Here is a 6,000-nt window from a genome sequence, read left to right on the forward strand (position 1 = left end):
GGTCTGTAGGTCAGAAGTCTGGTCCAGCATAACCTTATTCTCTGCTAAGGGCCTCACAAAGCTATAATCAAAATGCTGATGTAGGCTCTACTAGGTCTCATCTGGAAGATCTGGGTAAAAATCTGCTTCCAAGATAATTCTTGCCACTGGCAAAAGTCATTTCCTTGTGGCCATTGGACTACAGTGGCCACATATTCAATAATTGGGGGGATTATTAAAGTGGAGGAGTATTTCCTTGATGACTGTCAGTTGGGGATATTCTTAATTCCTGGGGTTTAGTTCATTTCCATGCCCGGTGGTCTCCTTCTTCTTTCATCCAGCAATGGCACATTAAAGGCTTCCTGTGCTTTGAATCTCTGAGTTGCCCTCCTCCAAACAGCAGGAGAAAATTCTCTGATTTAACAGGTTTGACTAATTAGGTCAGGCCTATGCTGATAATCTCCCTTTTGCCACACAACAGAACATAATCATGGATCATAATGTGTCTGGTCTTATGACTCTAGTCTTCTGTCCAGTATTCTTGTCATATTGCCCTGTGTCGTCCCTTCTACCTTAAAGTCAATAGGAAACTGCTCCTCCAATGTCAAATTGGATGATAAATTCAGGAGATAGAAAGGCAGATGCAGTTACAGAAAACAGTGTGGTGATTTTTCCTTTTCCCCAGCTCTCACATGTAACTCATTCCACAACTCAGAACCAGCTCAAAGCTCATAGGCTATGGGGATATATTTCAGCTCTTGCTGCTACCTTTCCACAGACTTTCTATGGCAGTAATGCCCTTTGGTTTAGATTAATGTCATCTACTCTCTGGGAAGAAGGTGGCAAATAGCCAGGCCTGTTATGTGTTGAAATCCTACTATCTCCCATAGGCATTTGACAGGTTTTCTCATCTATCCCTCGGGACAGTACTCTGAATAAGATAATGTGGTGCATCTTATTTCACAGATGACCTAGCTCCTTCTCACAGGGACTAAGACCCTCTCCAGAGGAGTGGCAGAATTGGAATGTGATTCCATCTCTTGCCCTCCCCGCAATATAACCAACAGCTTCCTTCTTCCCATTTGGAAGGTGATAGCTTTACACTTCCCCAGTATTATGCCCTATGGATCTCACTCAATAGCCCTTCATGATGGTGGAGAAGAAATCTTGCCCTTTAAGCTATGAAACATGTTAGGTCACATGGATTGGCTGGTGCTTGTGGCCCCTCCTAGGCCCACTGACCCCACTCCACTGACATCAGGCTTGCACATGTGACCAGATGTGACCAATGAGCTATGAGGGGAAATGGAGCATGCCCCTCCCAAGTAGAAGTGATAAGAGCCATCTAGGAATCCCACAAGTACACTTTCTCCCTCTGCCTCAGCAATGTCCCAGATATCCTATGAGGTAGTTTAATTCATTGAATCCTCCATTTTAATAATCCCCACAATTATTGAATATGACAATTTAAATGATGGCAGGAATGCTTGGTAAAAGGCAAGCTAAATGATTTATACCCAAATTTGGCCTGCTAGAAGATCCCCTCAACTCACATGCCCTGACACTGAGTACACACATTTTACCCACATCACATAGAGAGCAGTTTGCCAGGCTCTGGAAGCAACAGCTGCCTTTCACTCCACTACTGTCTCCAGAAGCTCTGTCTTCATGCTTTGCTTTTCCCTGGGGATTTGTCTTTATGGAGCCACAGGAACAACCCAGATACTCAGTCTAAGGCCACTCCTAATGCTCAGTCTCCAAGGGGTCCCAAAAAGGTCAAGAAAGCTACACTGATTCTACACAAATGGGGTTACAACATTTCCCCATCCCGCCTACAGTGCACGATGCCACAACACAGAAGAGGCACCAAGTATTATACATGATGTGGGTCCATGTGAGTTTATTTTTCTTTCTGTTGTCATGTTTACAGAAGCTCTTTAGGATACAATTATGCTGCTTAGCACTATGTAGTTTAGATTAAAGTCATCTCTGAAGCAGAAGCTAGAAAGGGCCATGGAAAGGAAACTAACACTTCAAGGGCCTATGATGAGACGCTGTGTTAGGCACTTCAAATACTGTTTCTCTAAGTCCTTAAAACTGTTCTGTAAGTTAGGTATCAGTATTCCCTGCTCAAACTTATTCCTCTCCAGAGGCAGGCTCTCCTAAGGCTCATGGAGGTTAAATATATTTTAGGAGGATACACACCCAGTAAGAGGCAGCATGGTTATTCTAATCCAGGGTGGTCAGACCCCAACCTTGGGTTCTACCATGAATCTTTGCAGGTAGGTGTGGGTAGTAACATTTGCCCTATTCTAGAGCAGGTTTTCTCAACCTCGGTACTATTGACATTTTGGGCTGGAGAGTTCTTTGCTGTGGGGACTGTCTTTGGCATTGGTGGATGTTCAGCAGCCTCTCTGGTGACTAATCATAAGAATCCAGCAGCACCCCCACGTGTGACTACCAAAAATGTCTTTGGACATTTCCATGTCCCTGGAACTGGGGTATAAAATTGCCCCAGTTCAACAACCATTGCCTTAGAAATAAATTTCCATAAGTATTTGAATACATGGGTCTGAACCCCAGAAGAAAGCTCCGTGATAAAGACACAGTTTGAGGGCTTCTGAAGCCTGACATATAATAAATGCTCCATAAATATTTGTTAAATAAATGCATATGGTATATAGAATAGAGGGTCTTCAATCTTTTTCTGTCCTTACCTGAGTTCTTCAAATTGAAGTAGGGTCATTCTTATAAATTGTATCAAAATCTTCAGTTTCAACCCAACATTTAGAGCTTAGCTTTTGTTTCCCATTATAAAAATCATGTTTTAAATTGTAAAACATGTAGAAATTGATTACATGAGCAGCAGGTAAAGCCAGACCCAAAAAAAGTTTCAACATCAAGACAGCTGAACAAAAAGCATGAAGGTCCATTCTAGCTTACATTTCTATGCTGAACACCAGGCTCAGCACATTTTTAATGACATTAACATATTTGAGCTTCACAACAGCTCTTTAGGCATTTTCCTCATTTATGGATCAGGAACTCAAGGTACAAAAACGTTAAGAAACTTGTCCAGGGTCACATGGCTAATAGGCAGCAGAGGCAGTACCCTAGCCAAGACTGTATGGTGTCAAGGCACATTGGTATTAACCACAATGACATCCCAACACACAGCAACGTATACCTCTAGAGACTCAGCCAAGGCCCAACACTCTGGGAATTTTTGCTTAACTAACTGCACTGAACACAGTGATTAAGAATTCTGCACTTTGGGAGGCCGAGGCGGGTGGATCACGAGGTCAAGAGATCGAGACCATCCTGGTCAACATGGTGAAACCCCGTCTCTACTAAAAATACAAAAAATTAGCTGGGCATGGTGGCACGTGCCTGTAATCCCAGCTACTCAGGGGGCTGAGGCAGGAGAATTGCCTGAACCCAGGAGGCGGAGGTTGCGGTGAGCCGAGATCGCGCCATTGCACTCCAGCCTGGGTAACAAGAGCGAAACTCCGTCTCAAAAAAAAAAAAGAAAAAAAAAAGAAAGAAAGAAAAAAAAGAATTCTGGTGAGCTTGCAGCATGACTGTTAAAATAATTATATGTACTTACCTGGAAAAGCATTTTCCTTCCAGAAATTCCAAATGTTTTGCTAGATATAAATGGCATTATTCTCTGGCACAGGATTAGCTGGCTGAGAAAAGGCTGGTGGGATCAACTTTGACAGGTAAGGTAACAGGAGATGAGGTGACTTACCCACGGTCGTCCCAGAGTTATGAGGTGAGGTCTTCACCAGGACCCAGGGAAATCTCCTGGTTGGTACTGCTGTCCTAAGTGACACAGAAATCATCTTTGATTCTATGTTGTACCTTATCTTTCAAAGCCCCAAAGGAAATGTCCTTCTTTGAGGTTATCTGTGGAGATAAGGGAACACAACTTATGTGAACCAAGAGGAGACAGGGCAATAATTTTTATTCCTTTTCCCTAACTCCTCCAGGGGAAGAGAGCAGAAAACAGCAAGAGCTTACCGGCCACTTCTACCTTCGCCTCCTTCGCCACCACTTTGCCCCCACTGTTTGTGACAGTATGGGATGTAGACAGGGATCCACAGTACCCTGAGAAAGGAAAGAAAGATGGGAAGTGCCTGACCATGAGAAGCATGGATCAGGCAGCACAAATCCTGGAGCCCGTGCCCTGGGTGTTGACTCACCCACCAAGGGCTCTCTTTTCACCTTTTTCTGTTATGCCTCATCATCACGCTACCACACTGCAATGAAGTTCCCACATAAGAGAAATATATACCCTCCAAGGAAGGCTAGCAGGGGAAGTGACTTACCCCTGAGTCAAGAACTGGTTTGGGAGTTATGGTTTGAGTCTGATACCAGGATGCAGAGACATCTCTGATCTCTCTTGCTCCAGTGTCCTGCCCAGCAGACATAATATGAGGCTTTCATCAGGCCCCTCAGGAGTGCAAAGGAAACACACTTCTCTCATATACAACAGGGTGGGGGGAAATAAGGGATATAAAAAAACAGGAAACAGAAAGAAATGGGGTGAGTGATGACTTCATTCCCTTACCCTTAACTCTATTTATGAAGTCTATGACTCAGTTGGATGGAGATGGTGGAACCTCCTTTTCTTTTCCCCCAGCCCAATTCGGACACTCATTCTAGCACATAGACATGGCACTGATTCATAGTGAAATTAAAAGCCTATGAGTGTTTTCTTTCTTCTTTCCACATGCTCTCCAGGCATGTGGAAAATAGTTGCTGTACACTGGAGGAACTTAACAAACCCCAACTTCATTAAATGATGAAGTTTAACATCACCAGTTACATCATGTAGGTATTATGACTCCCGGATATAATGTGACAAGAAGTTCACTTCAATTTAATGATATTAATTCTCAAAACCTATAATCAAGGTCTAATTATGAGGAAAACAGCAGACTAAGCCTGTACTCTTCAAGACTGTCAGGATTATGAAAATAGGCAGTTCCTCAAAAGGATAAACAGAGAGTTACCATATGACCCAGAAATTCTACTCCTAGGCACACACCAAAGATAAATGAAAACATACATTAACATAAAAACTTGCACAAAAATGTCTGTAGAATTATCACTTATATTAGCCAAAAATTGGAAACAGCTCAGGTGTCCATCAACAGAAGAATAAACAAAACATATCTATGGTTCCTGGGGCTGGAGATGGGTGGGGATTTAGCTGCATTCAAGCACGATAGGATTTCTCAGGGTGATCGAATCATCTAAAACTTGACTACAGTGATGGTTGTAATACTATACATTTACTAAAAATCATCAAGTTAAACCTTTAAAATTTAGAAATAATATTGTCTATAAATTACATTGGAAGAAAGTTGCTTAAAAACATGATATTGGCTTGGTTTTCTGCTGTCCACAGTAATGACAACATTTTTTTTCATACAAAGGCATTGACACACATGCTTTATAAAACCACAAATGTATATAAAACTGTAGCTGTATCCCAGGCCTGCTAACTCTATGTCCTGTTTATCCAGGCAATGCCCTAACATCTTACTCATGGTGCCTCAGGTTGCCCTTGTGTGCAAAATATTATTCACATCTGATCATTTCCACATCTTCCAACTGTGGCAATGGCTTGAGAGTGGGTCCATGATGGAGTCCAGGGCCTTCTCCCTGTGATAGAATGTCGTCATTGTTCGTTTCTACACTCCTCTGTGGCCTTTCTTGCATGACTGTACTTGAAGAATCAAAATTGTACACTGCCTTTATGAGTGTAAGTATGGACATACTTATCAAAGAGCCACACAGGTGCACCCCCTTTGCACCAACAATTCCCTTTTAGAAGTTTATCTTCAGGATGTAGTGAAGGATGTGAATAAGAATCTGGTGAGAAGGACTTCCACCTTGATAATTTTCTTCCTTCACTTCTGGGCCTGAATTTGGGACGGGAGACCAAATGCAATGTAAAAACATGAAGGGGTAGAAGGAAGTGGAGGGAAATGTGGTTGTCAGCACACACAT

General features: G+C 42.6%; 1 long non-coding RNA gene across 2 annotated transcripts in view; it reads right to left on the reverse strand.

The window, feature by feature from the left end:
- Nucleotides 1-5,621, reverse strand: part of LOC116543617 — a 49,672-nt gene extending 44,051 nt beyond the window's left edge. For both annotated transcript variants that reach the window (XR_004265639.1, XR_004265638.1), the window contains exons 1-3: nucleotides 4,311-5,621; nucleotides 4,003-4,089; nucleotides 3,731-3,888 (exon numbers count right to left, since the gene is read on the reverse strand). This is a non-coding gene — a long non-coding RNA (uncharacterized LOC116543617). The remainder of the gene's footprint in view (nucleotides 1-3,730; nucleotides 3,889-4,002; nucleotides 4,090-4,310) is intronic.
- Between the last annotated feature and the right edge of the window lie 379 nt (nucleotides 5,622-6,000).

This window comes from Sapajus apella, unplaced genomic scaffold (genome assembly GCF_009761245.1).
Source record: "Sapajus apella isolate SASKATOON/1434 unplaced genomic scaffold, GSC_monkey_1.0 scaffold191, whole genome shotgun sequence".
NCBI lineage: Eukaryota > Metazoa > Chordata > Mammalia > Primates > Cebidae > Sapajus > Sapajus apella.